Genomic DNA, 20,213 nt, shown 5'->3' on the forward strand with positions numbered 1-20,213 from the left:
AGGAAAACATTTAAAAATATGTCAAGACCTTTCTGACAACCCAGTATTTTAATGTGTCTAAATCAATGTAAAGCAAGTATCTCCTTGTTCCCACCATGGATGATATCCAGGAGAGAAGGTACAGAGGGCTCAGATTTCACTCAGAGTATAAAAGTAAACTGTCTATTTTTACTTTAAAAGAAATTTCCCAGCAGATGCCACCCATGGTTCTCAGAAAAAATAGTCTTGACTTGTTACACATCCACAAGGAAGGTCACCCTTCATTTTCTTTCTAGTGGGTAAATTGTGTACAGAGAATTAACTCTAAGTAGGGGTATCACAGAAATAAGATCTAAACTATTTAGCTTCACCATCCCAGTAATATTCCATAATAGAATTCCAGTTTTAAAATACTTGCCATTGATTACTGCTAATACTAACCATATATTTTTATAAGTTTTAACTAAGGATCAACACGATTCACTCTTTTAGAGTTTTATATCAGTATCTTGGCACTTTTGCACATTATATAATGGTCTATACCTATTTTAAAGTAAATACCAGTAAATACTCATTTGTGAATAGTTTTTAACTAAAGCTTTTGTTTGTATGCCACATTTTGCAAAATACTCCAGACTGTACTTTAATGGAATGTATTTTCTCTTCGGCTAACACATGAAAATCATTTGTTGCTGCAGGTTCAAGGGGAAAAAAAAAACAGTACTCTTTTCTCTCACATAATAAGATTCCCTGACTAGGCATCAAGACACCAAATTTCTTGTCCTACTCTCACTGCAAACCCACTATTAGAGAGCCCATTAAGTCCTAACTTCAGATAACATCTAATCTGAAAAACTCAGAGTCCCTTAATATGTGGTTATTGCATGATCACCTGAGATTTACAACCTGCTCTGTTCTCTTACGTGATGTGACAGTAAAAGGGCTTTATGGGAAAGATGGAATGCATTGTTCGAGGGCTAAGTATTATGCTAGTGGTTGCGTCAAACTGCTTCATTTGCTCCAATGTAGCATATCTCCAGACTGACCCAAAGAGACAAAGGTTAGAATATGTCTGGAAGACAGTAACACAGTCGGTCCTTTGATATTCTGTATATGACTGCTACATTGGAAAATAGTATATTCTGAATATGAGGCACAGTGATATCTTTGAATCATCACCCAAACCTGCCTTATATTTCATTATATTGGAAAATAGAATGTTTTTTCCTGTTAGGGTGCCATGATTTAAACATTGTGAATGAATCACAGTTGCAGAAAGGCATTTGTCCCAGTGGCCCTGGGGTATTCCTAGATTACTTTGCTTTATCCTCATTTTCTCCTCAAAAATTATTATTTGCACCAGGATAAAGAACTGCTCTTGCTCCTTTAAATCTATCCTTCATTTCCTCAAAGTACATTTTGTCATTTGTGAAGATGATGACAATATTTGTAGATGATATTTTCTTCCCGACGTGGTTCATTCTGCCTGGATCTTTAGCATTCTAACCTGTTCCAGTAACTACAAAAACCAGGGTGATTTTAAAAAAATATTTTTATTTATAGATTTATTTATTTGGGTAGGGACAGAGAAATCAAGAAGGGAGTAGGGAGACAGAGAGGGAGAGAGATGAAGAGACACCTACAGCACTGCTTCACCATTTGCAAAGCTTTCCCCCTGCAAGTGGGGGCCAGCGGCTTGACCCATCCAGGTCCTTGTGCATTGTAGCATATGCACTCAATCAGATGCATCACTGCCTGGACCCCCAAAATCAACTTTTGATCTACTATGCTTCAGTGTCATCCATGGTGGCATTGACATGGTTACAACCCCTCCTGTGCACAAAAGGCCATATTAGCAGTTGGAGTTTGTATAATGTATAAAACAAGATCCATGTCCTAGAAAATTTGCATTCTCAAAAATTGTATTGAAAAAAGGAATTTAATTCTAACCATTAGAGGCCAGGCAGTGGTATACCTGGTTGAATGCATATGTTACAATGCATAAGGACCCACATTCAAATCCCTGGTCCCCACCTGCAGGGAGGAAGCTTCACAAGTGGTGAAGCAGTGATGTCTCTCTGCCTCTCTCTCTCTATATATATCTTCTCATTCCTCTCAATGTCTCTCTGTCTCTATAATACAACAAATGCATAAAGTTTAAATATATATATGTGTTTTAAAATAATTGTAACTGTTAGTCTAACTGCAGAGATCATTATGGACTAAGGAAGTTACCACAAGAGTTTCATAAGGCATGTAGAATATAGACCTTCAGGGAGCAGGAAAGATAAAAGGGTGATAAAAGGCATCACAAGCATCACCTTCCCCATAATCCTCACAAAGTTAAAGATAGTTTGGTTACTTTTTATGCAAGCTTGTATGCTTTACTTTTCTATATTCCATATATAAGCAAGGCCATCCAGTATTAGTTGTCTTTTACCTCATTAACTTATTTCACTAAGCTTAATCACCTCCAGTTCCACCCATTTAAGAGAGAGACATTATACAGCATTTCCTACATTTGTTTGACCAAGGGATTTTTTAAAATCTTAAAGTGCATCTTTAGGTTCTGGTGTTCTGTAAGATTCATTTTGTCATATACATACTACCTAGGAAGATTTTGAAGGGCTGGCCACTATATTATGATGATTAAGCTAGCAATATTATAAACAGATATGTCATAAGCTATGGAAAGATCTCACTGAAGGAATCACAGGGAATGATAAAGATAAGAAATAGAGATGACAAACTTCAAGTTAGAAAAAGAATGAAAAAATGTTATAGATATATCTTGAAGAAACAAAGACATGAAAGTCATATATTATATAGAAGGGAATGGGATAAACATCACACCAGTAGATCTTCTCACTACTTACTGTATTGGTAGAAGGCAAAGTCATCAGCTGAAGAAAAATGAAAATGGAACTTGATAAAGTCAGACATATTAAGAAAAACTAACGGGAGTCGAGCAGTAGTGCACCGCAGGTTAAGTGCAGGTGGTGCAAAGCACAAGGACTGGCATAAGGATCCTGGTTCAAGCCCCCAGCTCCCCACCTGCAAGGGAGTCACTTCACAAATGGTGAAGCAGGTCAGCAGGTGTCTATCTTTCTCTCCCCCTCTCTGTCTTTCCCTCCATTCTCCATTTCTCTCTGTCCTGTCCAACAATGACATCAAAAACAACAATAATAATAACTACAACAATAAAAAACAAGGGCATCAAAAAAGGGGAATGAATGAATAAATAAATAAATATTTTTTAAAATCTTATATAAAAAAGAAAAACTATCAGAGGCTCATAGCACTAAGCAAGAATGAGCTTCCAGAAAGGATACATATGGAGAGTTGTACACTAAGAGTAGGCAAAGATGATGAATGTTGATACGGACTGCTATCCTGTTCATTAAAATCAGTGATTCCAGGAAATCTGAAGGGTTACTGATAACAGTATTAAAATTGTTGATAATAGTGTAATGTCAGACTAGATAAAGAATCTAAGAAGCCGGCAGGTGCTTACTAGTGGACCAAATGAAAAGAGTTGGTTCTTTGGCCATTAAAGGGGAGAATTCTCAAATTATGTTTAAAACACTTGAGATCAAATGTGAGGCCTCAAGAAAGAGTAATTTTCCATGATTCAAAGAGCAAAGAAGTAGCTAGAACAGATGGGTGGTAAATGTCTTGGGGGAAAAAGGGGGTAGGTAGTGACCTTTTGAATTAAAGTACCTATCAAAGTAGAGGAAAAGCATAAATCAAATTAGAAAAAGTTAAAAACAGGTTCAAGAAGCAAAGCCTTTTTGAAAGAGTCATGATGAAGAAGAATTAAGAGTAAACCTCTAGTGCAGCCCTTAGATGAATAGGAGTGAATTAAAATTAAGGTGAGAGACCAGGGGCTTAATCATCACAAATTAGGTAGAAGTTAAGCCCTAGAACCTTGTGGTAAAAAGCTGACTCATGGTAAAAATCTGACTTAAAAGTCCTGCATTGGAACCCTGTAGTTTCATGATCTATGGCAAATGACTATACCTTTCCTATATATCAGTCTCCTCACCTATACAATCAGAATACAATTCCATTTCCAAAGTGTGATTATAAGAAATTAAGTTGAAGGAACAGGGAGATAGATGTGTTAGAGCACTAGATTTGCATACCCAAGGCCCCAGAAGGCCCAGATTCAATCCTAGGCACCATAAACCAGAGGTAAGCAGTGCTCTTTTCTTAAAAGTAAATCAAAATATCTTAAAAAATATATAGTTAAGGAAGTCGAGCAGTAGCGCAGCGGGTTAAGCGCATGTGGCGCAAAGCGCAAGGACCGACGTAAGGATCCCGTTCAAGCCCTGGCTCCCCACTGCAGGGAGATCACTTCACAGATGGTGAAGCAGGTCTGCAGGTGTCTGTCTTTCTCTCACCCTATCTTCCCCTCCTCTCTCCATTTCTGTCTGTCCTATCCAACAACGATGACATCAAAAACAACAATAATAACTACAACAAAAGGGGATTAATAAAATACATATACATATAGTTAAATTATGTTTGGAAAATATCATGGGCAATGTCTGCCACACAGTAAAGCTGTAATAGTAAAGTTAATGGTAGTTGAATTACCACTGAAGTGATGAAAGCTGAAAAATGAAGTGATACTCATTTTGGAGATAGTGAGAGTATGTAATTTAGGATAATTCCATTTTATGCTCCTTAGGTATCTATTTTTCTATTTAGCCATGGGCTATGCTGATATTCCAGTAAACATATCTAGTGCAAGGGGCAGGTTATAGATAACTGGAATAATATTTAATAGGACACTGCACATAAAAATGTTTCATGTTGGAACATTCATTATAGAATCTTATATGACAGTATCACCAGAATCTGTGGTACACTTTCTATACAGCAACATTCCAGTATCATTTAATTTAGAAGAGGGGTTCTCATAACTGGATATCCATTAAAACCAGAAAAATCATTCATATATTCTGCTATATATATACATATATCACCAAAGACCTAATATATATACTGAAGATCTTTTATTTGAAAACAAGAGTCAGCAGTACCTGATAGTAGAAGGCTCCTGGGATGTGCAACTCTTATTAGAGTTTGTGAATGGAGAAAATTAACATAAATTTAATGTGACAAACAGTGGGACCTTCTGTTGGCAGGGTCATCCCAGGAGTCCTCAAGCCATCAGAGGTATTTCTTCTGGACACGGGTATTAACTAGTTGTTAATTAAGGAGCTACAAATTTCATAAGTAAATCATTTCTGATAACATCAAAAAGTTGAAGGTGGGGTTCCTGATTAGTTTTCTGGCCATGCTGCCTTTGGTATCTTGTTCATTAAATGGTTTTCCCACCAATTTCCAGAGAGGCAGGTCTAGTGATATGAACTGGGAATTCATTTCAGGCAATTAATTTTTTTAAAAAAGTTAAGGCCAACACATTTCTTTAGCAGGTTTGTTTGTTTATCAGGTTGATGACTACTTAATTTCCAGATTTTTCTTCTCAGGGGACGATTAGAGTATTAAGGGACCTTGAAATCTACCCCCTTTCACACAAAGGAGGAAACTGAGCTCCTGAAAGGTTAGCTGATGTATCCAAGGTCTTCCAGCTAGTTCTAGCATTTTACTTTCTCTTTTCTCTCCTTCTCCCTTTCTCTCTACCACTGTTTCTTCCTTCCATTCTTTCTTTTTTGCTTGCTTTCTTTCTTTCTGCCCTTGCCATTCTTTACTCAACAACGTTCTGTTCTCCCATAATCTGTTGATAATATCTTGGATTTACCCTGGGTTTCCAAAATGTCCTAGACCTTAAAATATAAAACAGTGGGTCTTTGCCAATTAGTAACCCCTCACCACTAATTCATCACTACATTTGGGGAGAAGAAAGGAGGAAAGTAGAACAATTTTAAATTTACTATGATCTTTGAGACATCTTTATCTACACCTGGGAATTGCTGTTAGACAATTAAGGTTAGTAAAGCTAGTTGAATTTCTCAGAGGAAAGGTATTATTTGAATTATTATCAGATAATTATTGTTAAAAATAACAATAATGTAAAAAAATAGGAACTTTACACGCTAGAGAAACTATTATTTTATTTTCCAATGGGCAGAGGAAAACTCTGGGGGAATTGAGAAATATATATATGCATATATAATTTTAATAATGTGCTCTCTGCCAGAAACTCCTTAATTATGCCTAATGTCTGATCACTTAACAAATTAACCCAGAATCAGAAGTCAGTTTTGCTGTTGAGCTGTTAGTCCAGTTATTCATTCTCAAATATTCCTTCAAAAACAATAGGTAGGAACGGATAGTTCCTATGCCTATGGTCCTATGGTGTCCAGACCAGTTGCATCAGCATTATCTGGGACCTTGTTTGAAATGCAGAATCACAGACATGCTCTTCGCCCACCCTGTCCAACGCTTGACGTCTCGTCACCCAATCTGGTCCCCTACACCTACACTGAACTTCTCTGTTCCAGTCTCTTGGAAACAGAGTTGGCAGTCGGCTGAGGTAAAGAACAAACACCTCATCACAGACCCCTGCAAGCGTCAACCCGGCTTTGACCTAGCACGTTATGATTGGGCCCTCCTCAATCGCTATCGAACAGGCCATGGCCAGTGCGCCGCTATGTTCCATCCCTGGGGAGCCAGAGACGACCCGAACTGCCCCTGCGGCTACAGACAGACTATGACCCACATAGTCAAAGACTGCCACCTCTCCAGATTCAAAGGAGGTCTCGAAACTTTACATCAGGCTCAACCTGACGCTGTTGACTGGCTACGGAAGAAGGGCAAACGCTAGAAGAACAGACATGCTGAGTCAGACATTAAATTATATCAATAGGGAGTTGGGTGTAAGGATTCCGGTTCAAGTCCCAGGGGAATCGCTTCATAGGCGGTGTCTATCTTTCTCTCCCCCTCTGTTTTCCCCTCCTCTCGCCATTTCTCTCTGTCCTAACAGTGACAACATCAATAACAACAACAATAATAACTACAACAATATAAAAAAACAAGGACAACAAAAGGGAAAATAAATAAATATAATAAATATATCAATAAACTTTGTTAGTTTTGTTAAGTGTGTCCATTACAAGCTAAATTTTACCCCCTCCCCCAAGTTCATAGTTTGAAATCTTAACCTCTATTCCCTCATGATGTAATTTAGTTGGAGGTAAGGTCTTAAAGAGGTGATTAAGTTCAAGTGAGGTCTTTAGGGAGTTGGGCAGTAGCGCAGCAGGTTAAGCGCAGGTGGCACAAAGCACAAGGACCGGCATAAGGATCCCAGTTCGAGCCCTGGTTCCCCACATGCAGGGGAGTCGTTTCACAAGCGGTGAAGCAGGTCTGCAGGTGTCTACCTTTCTCTCCCCCTCTATGTCTTCCCCTCCTCTCTCCATTTCTCTCTGTCCTATCCAACAATGACAGCATCAATAATAACTACAACAATAAAACAACAAGGGCAACACAAGGGAATAAATAAATATTAATTTTTTTTAAATGAGGTCTTAGGGTGACCCAAATCTAGTATATCTGTTTGTAATCCAAATAAGAGGAAATGTGGATTCAAAGAATAATATGAACAGAGGAACAATAGAGTGAAGTCAAGTCAAGGAGAAAGGTTTTCATGGGTCTCTGCAAGTCAAGAAGAAAGGTTTCATGGGTCAACAAGATTACAAACCCAGAGTGGGGGTGGTACCTGCCTTACCCCAGGTTGGAGCCTAGCACCTACCACACCATTGTGGAAGCTTCAGTCTTACACTGTCTTATCTCTGTCTCTATATCTCTATCCCCTCTTTCTTTATGGAAAAGTTTGTCATTAAAATAGAACGGGAAGAGCAGATTTAGAGTCAGAGAGGTCAATTTGAATTCTGGCCTTTATTTCAGTTTTCTAGCCTTGAGGTGGCTTCTTGAGCTCTCTGAAACCATTTTCTCTTTTTTCTCTTTCTATTTTTATTAGATAGGACAGAGAGAAACTGATAGGAGAGGAGGAGGTAAATAGGAAGATAGAAAGAGACAGCTGAAAGCCTGCTTCACCATTTGGGAAGCATCCCCCCTGAAGGTAAGAAGCAGAGTCTTGAACCCGGGTCCTTGAACATAGTAACATGCGCTTAACTGGGTGCACTATGCACTACCACCAGGCCCCCTGAATCATACTTTTCTTCATATGCAAAATGGGTATACTAACACCCACAGCGCAATGTTGCTGTGAAGATTTGACATTATGTATTTATATAAATAAATGTCTAGTACAATCCATGACAAAATTTAGACATCCAGTATATGGTAACTACTACTGTGACTGTAATCTTGTTTTGTAAGATTTAACCATGAAGAGCTCCTCTGTGGTTTTAGAATGGCTTGGTGTGATTTCCATAGAATAGGAAGGGGTAAACTGAAATGAGGCCTCTGCAGCAAATGTTTTAGTAGTATGTGGCAGCGTGTTACATAACAGCTCCACTCTCTGAGGGCTTCCAAGATCTACAGAGTCTTCAGCAATAAAACATGCTGAAATGGAAATGACCTACTGGTTCCTCTGCCTCTGACGCCACCGAGAACTTTGCCAGCTGGATTCCAAAAGCAGATTCTTTATAACAGTGATGAAGCAGGAGACAGAGGAAACTGCTGGACTTTTAGATTCCAAGAAGAAAGTGTGGCCTCATTAGCCTCTCAAAATTATCTTTTGACTTGAAAACTGGGGACACTGGATGCAGGAGTCATTGAAAGGTTAAATATGAAACTTCATAAAGACACTCTTGATGAGGTTTTAGTTGTTTGTTTGATACTAGGGGTAGAGAAACAGTAAAGCAAGAGACCATGTTGACACCATGCAGTAGTTCTGATTCACAGACTCCTGGCTTTGTGCTAATGCAAGAGAGGAAATCAAGATCATAGGTTATCTGCCAAAAAATTGAAAAGAAGATCGTAACACTAGGATTTGTAACTGAGAAAGAATTTGATTAAAGAACAGAAAGATTATATCTCTGTTTAATTATAAAATGTACGATTTAAATCAACTACTGGGCATATTAAAAATGTTTGCTTACCTAATTACACAATGGATTTGGGGGGCCAGGTGATGGTGCACCTGGTTAAGTGCACATATCACCATGAGGAAGGACCCAGGTTCAGCCCCCTACTCCCCACCTATGGGGGGAAGCTTCATGAGCAGTGAAGCAGGTCTGCAGTTGTCTGTCTTTTTCTCCTCCTATTTACCTCCCCTCTCAATTTTTCTCTGTCCTGTTGAATAAAATAGAAATTAAAAAAAAATCATTTTTCAAAGAAGAAAAATGGTGGCCACTGGGAGTGGTGGATTCATAGTGCTGACACAAAGCCTCAGCAATAACCCTGGTGTAAAAAAAAGTGAATTTGCATGCTTCCAGGTGATTTTTTTTTTTTTTACTACAACGTACTAGACATATTGATCAGTGATTTCCTTTCCTTGTAAAGTAGTAGCTAAGGAGGTGGGAGAATAAAAAATAAAAAACAGTTCTACATGGTAAGATATTGATCATCCTGCCAGCCATAGGGCAGCCTAGCAAAACTAGGGAGCTCAGTTTGCTATTGCTGTGGTTACTGGGGTCTTCAGTGCATAGCTGGGTTCCATAACCTCCTTCCACTTTAGATTCAGTTCATTTGCTAGCACAGCTTACAGAACTCAGAGATATACTCGCTGAACTATGATTTATGATAAGAGGATGCAGCTCAGAAGTAAACAAATTTAAGAGTCTCATAGAGTAGGTTAAGAGGAAGGGTATGCCCTCTCCAGGCATACCCTTCTCCCCAAACATTTTAAGACTTCTTCCACCTAAAAGTTTTCCAGATCATGTCTTTTTTGGGTTTTTATGGAGTTCTCATTACAGAAACATGGTTGATTATATAATTGACAGTTGGTGACTGAACTCAATGTCTAGTCCCTCTATTTCCCTACTGGTGTGGAGTGGGATGAAAGCCTTAGTCTTCTAATCACATAGATGATTTTTCTGGAAACCTGCTCCATCCTTTGGTCAACTCCTTAACCTAACAGAAGGACATCCTTTACTACTCTCAACATTAATGAAATTTCAGTAGTCTAGAGAGCTCTGAGCTAGGAACTTTAGACAAAAACATATTTGTATGAGAAATATATATTTTGGTCATCTGAACATATATATACTTTTTTGGTTATAAATCACAATATATTGGGCCAGGGAGATAGCTTGTTGGGTAGCATGGATGATCGCTATGCATGAGGCCCAGAGTTGAGGCCCAATACCTCACGGAAGATGATATGACAACAAAGGACATTATGGTGTGGTGGTGTCTCTCCTTCTCTCTGTCTCTGTGTATTTTAATGAAAAAAAAAAAAAAAGCCTGGAGTACATGAGACCCCACAAGATACATAAATAAGTAGATAACAATATTGCCTAATCTAAGTAAAAGCCATGTGGCTTGGCAGTTGACTTTGTTTGGAAAACAAAAGAAAAGAAATTAAAGATGATCCATCTATTGTAGACCCAAGTGACTTATGAAGATGGTGCCAGTTGCAGGAAATGCTAGACAGTCTGGAAAATAAACATGTTTTCAGTGAAAGGCAATGGGTTCTGTTTTAAACTCTCTTAACTAGAAATATGTGTGCATCATTTGATATAGACATGAGTGTCTCAATGTTAAAGGTCCCACCTTATTCTTATTTTCATAATGCCTAGCATATGCTATATAAATACTGAATAAATGAACAAGGAAACAAATGAAATGATATACCAATTACCTGCAGCTATATATGGGTGTGAAATTCTGTAGATAAGCAAGAATTAAAGATAGCAATGTGGGTATTCTTTATGGAGGGCGGGTGTAGGCAAAACCTGAGGAGGGAATCTTGAGGAAGTTTACATTTAAGGAATAGAAGAAAAGCAAAGGAAACAGAAGGGAGAACTGAAAAGTCCAAGGAAGTTAGAAAAATGCAATGTAGAGGCTAGGCAGTGGTCTAACCAGTTAAGTGAGCACTTTCAAGCCCCAGGCCACCACCTGTGGAGGAGAAACTTGATTAATGATGAAGCAGGCTATGGGTCTCTCTCTCTCTTTCTCTCTCCTTCTCAGCCTATATCTTTTGATACTTATCATAATTACAAAGAGAGAGAGACAGAGGGGGGGGGGTGAGGTTTTCCTGCAGCACCGAGCCATATAACCCTGATGCAAGAAAGAGAAAAAGAGAGAAAAAAAGAAAGAAAGAAAGAAAGAAAGAAAGAAAGAAAGAAAGAAAGAAAGAAAGAAAGAAAGAAAGAAAGAACACCATGAGAAGGAAGGAAGGGAAATTTCAAGAACTAAGTGGTCTTGTGGTCATAGAAGCAAGGTCTGAGGAAAGACCTCTGGACTTGAAGCTCTGAGACAGACAACAGTCATTCTTTAGCTCAACTCCTTAGGGTCAATGGTTGATGGAGAATTTATACTGAAGGATGCAGAGAAGGCAGATTGAACAAATGAGTGGGTATTTTGTAGAACTGAACAGCTGTGAGGTAGAGACTGCAACTAGAAATTAGCTGTGATGATTGAAGGATGTCCATCTTTCCTTCCACCTCAGCTTCCATGTCAGAAGTACAAAATCAGCTCTGTCAGCTTTGTCAGAGTGCCTGCTATGGATGCTCTCAGGCACGGAAGCACAGACAAGGAAGCAGAACTATACTCAAAATGGGGCCTGAATTCCACCTCCATTCTCTTTTCCCTCACTTGCTGTCTCTTGTGCAAAGATGAGGACAAATCTCTCAATCAAGTCCTACAATTCTATCAAAATGAATGATTGCTGTCACTTCTTCCTTTAAAAGCCTTATTATTTATTTATTTATTTTCTTGTCTGCTCTAGATGCAGCCGCTCTCTGTTCTCTGCCCCAATGAACATCAGCACTAGGCCCAAGTCTTGGAGTGATTTGCCTGAAGAGTGACACCATTTACTTGGAAACTACTGTGAGTAGATTTTGTTGCCAAGTGAAAGGATTCTTTGTTCACTTTCTTTAATTAAAACAACAACACATAGTTGTAAAAGCAGATGAAATTTTAGATGACTTCACCTTAGTCCTGAGGTGCCCACAGTTGGACTCAGTTTCTAGCCCTGTGACACACCATACTTTCCTTGCCAGATGACTGTACTGAGTTGGAACTAAGTGTACCTTGAAGAAATCAGTATTATTCTATCTTGGTCAAGCCTCTATATGAAGTGATGGCAGCTTCTGCCTGATTTGTCTGCCTTTGATTCCCATCTGTGCCAACACTCTGTTGAAATGTGTCTTACTGCATCACTTTGGTCAAACCCATAAGCAGGTTTTCCTCTAAGGTGTCTACCTGTGGTCTATGGTCAGAGCTGCATCTCTATGCCTCTTTGCTACTGTAGGGGGCCAAGGCCTTCGCCTTGAGGTGCTGGGCTCCATTAATCTGAGTTCCACACCATTGTATCCTGCTCAGCTCAGCTCTACCCTCTGGATGCATGGCCCTGTGTATTTGATTTAGGTCAGGCATTTGTGTAGAAGTACAACCCTGTAAGACAAGGTGAAGAAATGAGTTGAGATAGGAAATATGATGTCTATAGTAGAATACTGATGAAAATTGATATCAAGTGTTCAGTTGTGACTGCTAAAAGTAACAGACGAATATGTGTTTTTATTCTACTGGAAAAGTCAGAGATTTAACTTACTTAGAGGGAGTGCATGCATGCAAAATAACTTAATTATACATTTTAAATCATAACCTCATTCTAGTTGTTGTGTCCACAAGTTTTCCTGTACGGTATGTGGCGGGTAATGGGTTGATGTTTTACAGACATCTCTGTTACTGGAAAACGCTAAACCGGGGAGACTAACATCCCTCTTAGACTTCAGGTAGGATTTTCACATTCATATTTTCTATGTCTTTAGCTACTCTGGCATAAATCAAATCTAAAGGTTTGAAGTCAGAGTTTTTGTGTTTTGTTTTGTTTTGCTTGCTTTTTTACCTTTAATGCTTTCCTTCCCTGAATTATAATTGCTGGTAGCTGATAGGTAGGTGATGGGTAGGTCTGCCTGAATGAATATGGGAACCACCAGAATGTTTTCCTAAATTAATGAGTTTGAAGAACTAGTGACTGAAAGCATGGCAGAAGATAGGCGAATTTCTTTTTCCATAGCCATGATAGCACTTAATTGTGTAGACACTTTCATTCATCCTTGAAGTTCAAGTATAAGGAATACTTTAGAAATTCCTGCACTGGATACTTTTCTGAATCTTTTTTTCATCACAGAGTAACTGAGTTGATACAAATAGCACAACAATCTTAGAATAGTGACTGATGTCAACATGAGGGAAAGGAGTCTTTTCTCATTCCTGCCTTTCTGAGAACCCAGCCCCAAATCAGAAACCAGGACTGATGATTTCTTTAAAAATCACAGGAAAGCCCACAGATCTGGCTCTGCATCAGAAAGTCCTTCACCTATGCAGAATTTCAGTGGCTACTCTCACATATCACAGACCCTAGAAAATGGACATTAGAGAATGGATTCTAATCTTTGTAGTATCTGTTTTTAGAAATTCAACGCCCATGTGATTGTAGAAAGGCCAGCCATACTGATTTACTCACTGCTTCCTGATGGAACAGTGGGTCAGAAACCCAGCTTTGGTGTCTTCTGTCTCTCTCTCTCTCTCTCTCTCTCTCAGGTGTTCAGGTGGATAGTTCAGAGTTCCCACCCCCTCAGTTGTAGAAGGATTGCTCCTTACTCCCTGGCTATTCCATAGGGACACAAAAGTATGGGGAGCCAGGCAGTGGCATACCTGGTAAAGCACATGAGTTATTCTGCATAAGGTCTTAGGTTCAAGTCCTCGGTCTCCATCTCCCCATCTACTAGAGGTTGGGGAGAGAGGTTCACAAGTGGTGGCTAGTACTACAGGCCTCTCTCTCCCCATCTCCCCCCTCCCTCTCTCCCTCTCTCTCTCTCCCTCTCTTTCTGTTTTTTCTCTGTCTCTCTCAGAATAAAGGAAAGAAAAAACAAAATGAAATTCAACTCCCTCATATCTAAGGTAAAAACAATAACAAAACTTATGAAGACTTGCTAGATACAAAACCAATAAGGCAAATAAAGCATAAACGTGTGCTAGTTACAGAAATGTTTCCTTTCCTGTAGGCAGACAATGCTGGGCCAAGTCCCAAGGCCTGAGGTAGGTACAGAGAGGTCAGTTTTAAATTTTAGAATATACCCATTCTTATACCTGCACAATAATGCCTGCTTATTTTATAATAATAGAATAAGATAGTGTATGTACATTTTGGTATAGCAAAGGTGAGCATACTTAATCAATCAACTAAAATGTACTGGATATTGACTATGTGTCAGATGCTGTTATACAATAAAGAATATGGCAGCCACAAAGCAAATGAACATCCCTTCTCTCATGAGACTTCCATTCAGTTTTCTTCCTACATACATGACAAAGAGACAGAATGGCTACATCAGGATATTTCATTCTATTTTTGCTGTGTCTGGCATTCAGAAAGTATTTAGAGGAGAAGGATGAAGAAAATGTAGGAAGGAGAGAATATTCATGCTGATACCCAACCCTCATCACAGTTACTCACTAGGAAATTCAGAACCACTCTCTTCCCTTCCCTGATATGTGGCCATAGAGATTACCCCACCAGACTCTATTGCCCCAGTTCCCTTCTCTTCTGGGTTCCTTTTGAATTTGGCCAAAGAGACCTCATCAAAAGACAAGAGACTGAGTTCTGAGTGAGGTCAAGATGTTGATGAGTCTAGATCTCCTTTCCATCCTCAATTCTGATTGAATTTAAAGAACCCTAGCCCCTCCCTTGCCCTTTTGGTTTAATGATATAAAAGTGAAGTTAGCATCTTTCCACCATTATGGCCCTTGGTGTTAAACAGTCCCTACGAATATCCCTTAACCTTATCTGTATTTCAGTCTTTGGTACTTTCATTAAACCCTCTTCATCTAGAACTCTTGAGTGTGCCATTTGTTTGCCATGATCCTGACTGATACAGTGAGGGGGGAAAATACATTGAAAAATAAAAGGAATCAGCCTTGCAAAGAAGGTTAAAAATGACAGAATACTGTATTCTAATAATAAGAACATCTTAAGTTGATCTGAGAACACTAGACAGCAATGAAAGGATAAAATTGTAAGAAAGCATGATAAGTGAGAGGGTCAAAGTTTTGTTTCAGTGAATACTATAGTGCTCAGGTTTGATGGACTTATATAGGCCAAGTGTAGCTTGCTTGACCCTAACTTCAAGAGGAGCTCTTGGTATAGCAGCAGCAGTGACAAGCACTTGAACAAAAAGAAAGTGTTAGGAGGGTGTGAACAAAAAGAAGGTGTTAGGAGGGTCATACAGTAAGATCAAAGTGTAGGTGGAAGAGATTGCTTATCCTAGTAGTCTTTCTGTGTTTGCTGCAATTGCAATCCATTTGTCTCTGCCCCAAATCTAGATAGTAAAAAAAATAAATAAATAAAATAAAATAAAAACTATAGAACCGACTCCTCTTGAAGTTAGGGTCAAGCAAGCCACACTTGACCTATATCAGTCCATCAAACCTGAGCGCTATAGTATTCATTAAAACAAAACTTTGACCCCCTGTGACAGTCTCTGTGAAAAGAGCTACTTTCCCCAAGTACTGACCATGCACGAGGATCACTTGACATGAATTACCTACCTTAATCCTCACACCACGCCTAGGAAGTAGTTATGATTATTTCTCTATTACCAAAGTAATAGAGTAACTGCCCTGAGTACGCAGCTACTAGATAGTGGAACTCAGTCTTACTACCAGCTATTCCACCCCCCCACCCCTGACATTGGATTTTCTGTCACCTCTCCTTTCCACACACTCTGCTTAGCTTCTTCTGTGTGCTAGAAAAGAGTGAGAAAACTGTTACCACTCCAAAAAGATTGCTTGGAGGAGGGGGTGGTGGCATCCTTAGTTCAAATTATCATGATCCAATGACTAAGTAATTATTTATCAAAAGGAGGTTCTGACTAATTCGTTCCTATTCAGCCAGGCTGATAAATGGAAGGCATGTTAATGTGCAGGAGAGGGTGGGAGCCCAGTGAAGAGAGGAAATTGGGAGAGGGAGATAGAGGAGAGTGCTTTCCTCTCAACAGACCCTGGAGACTGATAAGAGCTCACACAGATAAAATATTTATTTTCCATATGTTGCAGAAAGCATTGCCATCACTGTATGTGTGCAATATGTGCAAAGAAGTGTGAAATATATACATCAAATGCCACCGATCTGGTTAATTTCCATGCATTTAACATGCTTAATACCTACCATCCCACCAATATGTTTTAATGCATATTTCCTTCTATATACAATATGGTCTAGTAAGAAAAGAGCCAGCATCATCCACAGCCTTACTCACTGTTTCAGCCCAAAGCTTGTTGCCAGGGCCAGCACAATCAGAGTTAAAAACCAGAAGGTCTAGCTGGCTAACTCAGCTGCCAGTCACCTTTAAATGCCTTCTTGGTTCTCTTCCTCATAACAGAAATGTTTGCAGTAGAGAGATGAAAGTGTTTTTGTTCTCTTTGGACAATTGGAAGCTATTCAGTCAGAATGTCGGAGTTGACCGTTGAAAGGCAGGTGCCTGTGGCCACACTTAGTTTCTTGGTTTTTTTAATTTTTTTTTTTTTATGCAAAGCTCTAGTAGTGTGGCGGAGAGGAAGTACACAATGATTGGTCTGTTTCTCTGTGGAAGTGTTCAGGGTACACCCAGTTTTGCTTTGCATATATTTACGAAACATCTGCCCTTTTCTTGTTCTTAAATCCTTCCCTCTCACCAGCCCCCTTTCTCTGGGCTTCTTTCTTTGTTGTTGGTCTGTCTAACTTTTTCATTGGAGCTTTCATTTTCCGGTTGAGGGGCGACTTATCATAGTGTATAATTTTAACATTGAGAGAGGGAGGGAGATGACAAGAGAGGGAAGGAGAGAAAGAGAGAGGCAGTGAGGGAGAGGGGGAAAAAACTGAAAAGAAAGAAAGAGGCTAAGCGGCCAGAGCTTGGCAAACCAACCTTTGGCATGGTGACCAGGAGGAAGGTTCTGGTCCAATCAGGAGTTTATCTCTCTGTAATGTTGTCTTGACTCAGCCAGTGTGTTGCTGCCCTCTAAAGGCTCCAGGGAATAATGCACAGCCTCAGAGGATTGGGAAGATTTGCCCTCAGAAGTGCCATGTTTATATAATGCTTTTTTGTACAATTGGAGAAAGTATTCTCAGTTAATTACCATAGGACTTGCTCTCTCCTCCATTATAAATATGAAATTCAAAAATTGGAGTAGAAGAACAGTACCTGCTCACGTCTAGACATAGACTGAAAAGAATTCAAAAGAACTACTAGTAAGTATAAAGTTGGAAATGAATGGACGTTGAGGACTATGAGTGACCCTCTGTTATTTGAGCAACTGAAAAACAAAGCATTGGTATAAAGACAAGCCAAGAGTTATGAAGCAGATTGGGGTGGGCCTGGGGTAAGAGGTTGTATTTTTAATATTTCCTCTTTGTAGAAGCTACTCCATTGCCACAGTGCTATGAATAGTACCCAAAGGTGATTCTTGTGATAATAGACAAGAGAGTGAGGTGCAGGATGTCAGGTAGGAATCAGGAGCTAATCTAGAGAAAGAAGAAAGGGCAGGTATGTACACAATAATACAGTTTTTGCACTGTTAAAACTAAAAGTAATGTTGGTTGTAGGCCTCCTTAATTCCTCTAAATATACATGTAAAACTAGCTTAGGCCTTGTCAATGGGCATCAGTTAGTTTTCTGTTTAGAGGTATCTGCCATTAGTGTTTCCTCTTGGTATTTAAGTGACTCATTTTACCTTTAGTGAGCAAAATAATCCCATTACTGGGGCTGGGTGGTGACACACCTGGTTGAGTGTACATCTTACAATGCTCAAGGACCCAGGTTCAAGCCCCCAGTCCCCACCTGCTTTGCAAGTGGTGAAGCAGGGCTGCAGGGCTCTCTCTGTCCTTTCCCTCTTTGTTTACCCCTTCCTCTTGACTTCTGGCTGTCTCTGCCCAACAAATAAATAAATATAATTTAAAAATTTTAAAATAACAATCCCATTATTATCAAATGCCATTCATGAATGCAAAGGAAAACTCACCATCAAAGTAAATTTCACTGTGCACAAAGAGTAAGAAACTTAATTGGAGTTCAGACTGACTACTCAAAATACATTTTAATTTCAGCTCCATTCCACTACATCAGTAAACATACACTGAATGACAGCTTTATCGAAAACTTCTCCGCTTAACAGTAAACACTAGACATCAAACTCTAGGAGGACAGAAATGAGGCTCATTCCCTCCCTAATACATTCTGGCACCGGACAGGCACATAGTAAGTATTTGTAAGATAAATATGTGATTAAATGATTGTAGGGCATAAAGGAAGAAAGAAAAATGAATGCAGAAAATTCAAAGATAACTAAGACATGCCCTTGCCCTAAATGAGTTTGCAGTCTCATCAAAAGAGAACCACAGGAACATTCATTACTGAATCAAAGTTTAGTAAGTAAAAGAAAGTGCGTGGGATTCCAGATAAAGGGAGGCAGATTCCAGAGAAAAATATATAAGTCTTATCTGGCAGAGAGAAATCATGGCAGTTACAAGATGGAGACGATATTTACTAAGTATGAAGGTTAGGTATAATTTTAATAGTAGTGACATAAGTTAAGCAAAGATGTTGAGTCAAGAATAGGGTGTCCTGGGAATATTCAAGACTTAAATTAAAGAGGCCCTTTTGGCCAATATGTAGGGCATGTGAGCTCAGCTAAAGTAGATGGTTCTCATTGGATGTGTCAGTGTCATGTGGTCATCTCTGATTTAGTGAGTTCAAATCATTAGGACTAGAGGAGTCAATGATGGAGAGCCAGTAAGTAAACAGTAGTCTAAATACAAAGTGTTAAGATGACAGATATCCATGGAAATGCAAAGGGAACACAAATGAGAACAATATGATGAATCGTCAGAACCTGAAAAACTGACTTTAAGGCAAACCCTGGGCTCTGTGTGTGTGTGTGTGTGTGTGTGTGTGTGTGTTCATTTCTTTTTTTCTTTTTTTTTCTTCTTATTTATAAAAAGGGAACACTGAGTGGTCCGGGAGGTGGCGCACTGGATAGGGCATTGGACTCTCAAGTGTGAGGTCCCGAGTTCGATCCCTGGTAGCACATGTACCAGAGTGATGTCTGGTTCTCTCTCTCTCCTATCATTTCTCATGAATGAATAAATAAAATAAAATAAAAAAGAAAGATTATCTTTCAGGTTTTTTTTTAAAGGTCACACTGACAGAACTATAGGATATGAGTGGTACAACTCCACATAATTCCCACCACCAGAATTCCGTATCCCATCCCCTCCCTTGATAGCTTTCCTATTCTTTAACCCTATGGAAGTATGGACCCAAGGTCATTGTAGGATGCAGAAGGTGGAAGGTCTGGCTTCTGTAGGGTGGGGCTCACTTTCCATCATGCTTCTCTCAATTCATACCAAATGATATTGAATCTGCTGAACCCAACCTAATCAACGCAACAAGTATCACCTCAGCATGCTTCATTTCAGACTGTGTCCAGAGACATGAGGTGTGGAATGTCAGCCCTTCAGCCTCATTACTCGGGTGAGACCTTTCCTTTCATAGGATTCTCTAATTCCATCCCAGGTGTTTCACTTCCTAACAAAGTCCCAAAACCTAGATATAGATCAGGTCCCATGAGATAGAGCATATGTTCACATGTATCCATAAATTAGGGCAAAATATATACCTGAAAGCAAAGTACACAGTAGTCTGCAGTGAGTCATTATCAAGTTCGTAATGAAATAGTGTCTGCTTAGACTTAGATACCCTCCTCACCTACTTCCTATTACACTTCCCTCACTCCCTCCAAAGCTAACCGTAGCAAGGACTGCAAAAACTGAATAAGGGCAAGAGACTGGCATACTTTAAGGATGACTCTTTAGTCACTATCAGGCCACCCCATCAGCTGGAGCCCTATTCAGGGAATCCTGGGATTCTCAAACCCTGGGCTTTCTAACCTGGTGACAGATAACAGTGTTAGACATAGGGTTTACAGTTGTTACTTTTCATGGGGGGGGGGGGGGAAGTTTGGCTTTGGAAATTTTTATTTTGGATCCTTCCTTAAATTAAAAACTAGAAATTAGCTCCTTACAGCTACAAGATTTGAGGATTAATTCCATAGTCACCCACTGAACAAACAGGAAAGCATTACAGTTTGTTGTT

The 20,213-nt window shown here is 39.4% G+C and overlaps 1 protein-coding gene across 11 annotated transcripts in view; it reads left to right on the forward strand.

Annotated features, from left to right (window-relative positions):
- ZBTB20 (zinc finger and BTB domain containing 20) overlaps positions 1–20,213 on the forward strand; it is a 768,805-nt gene that overhangs the window by 695,207 nt on the left and 53,385 nt on the right. For 8 of the 11 annotated variants that reach the window (XM_060198326.1, XM_060198322.1, XM_060198329.1 and 5 more), the window contains 2 exons: positions 11,807–11,907; positions 12,757–12,815. The gene's annotated coding sequence lies outside the window, so the exon portion shown is untranslated. Of the gene's footprint in view, positions 1–11,806; positions 11,908–12,756; positions 12,816–20,213 lie in introns of those variants that run through there. The other 3 variants (XM_060198323.1, XM_060198331.1, XM_060198333.1) reach the window with 2 other exon arrangements.

Source organism: Erinaceus europaeus, chromosome 9, assembly GCF_950295315.1.
Source record: "Erinaceus europaeus chromosome 9, mEriEur2.1, whole genome shotgun sequence".
NCBI classification, from domain to species: Eukaryota; Metazoa; Chordata; class Mammalia; order Eulipotyphla; family Erinaceidae; genus Erinaceus; species Erinaceus europaeus.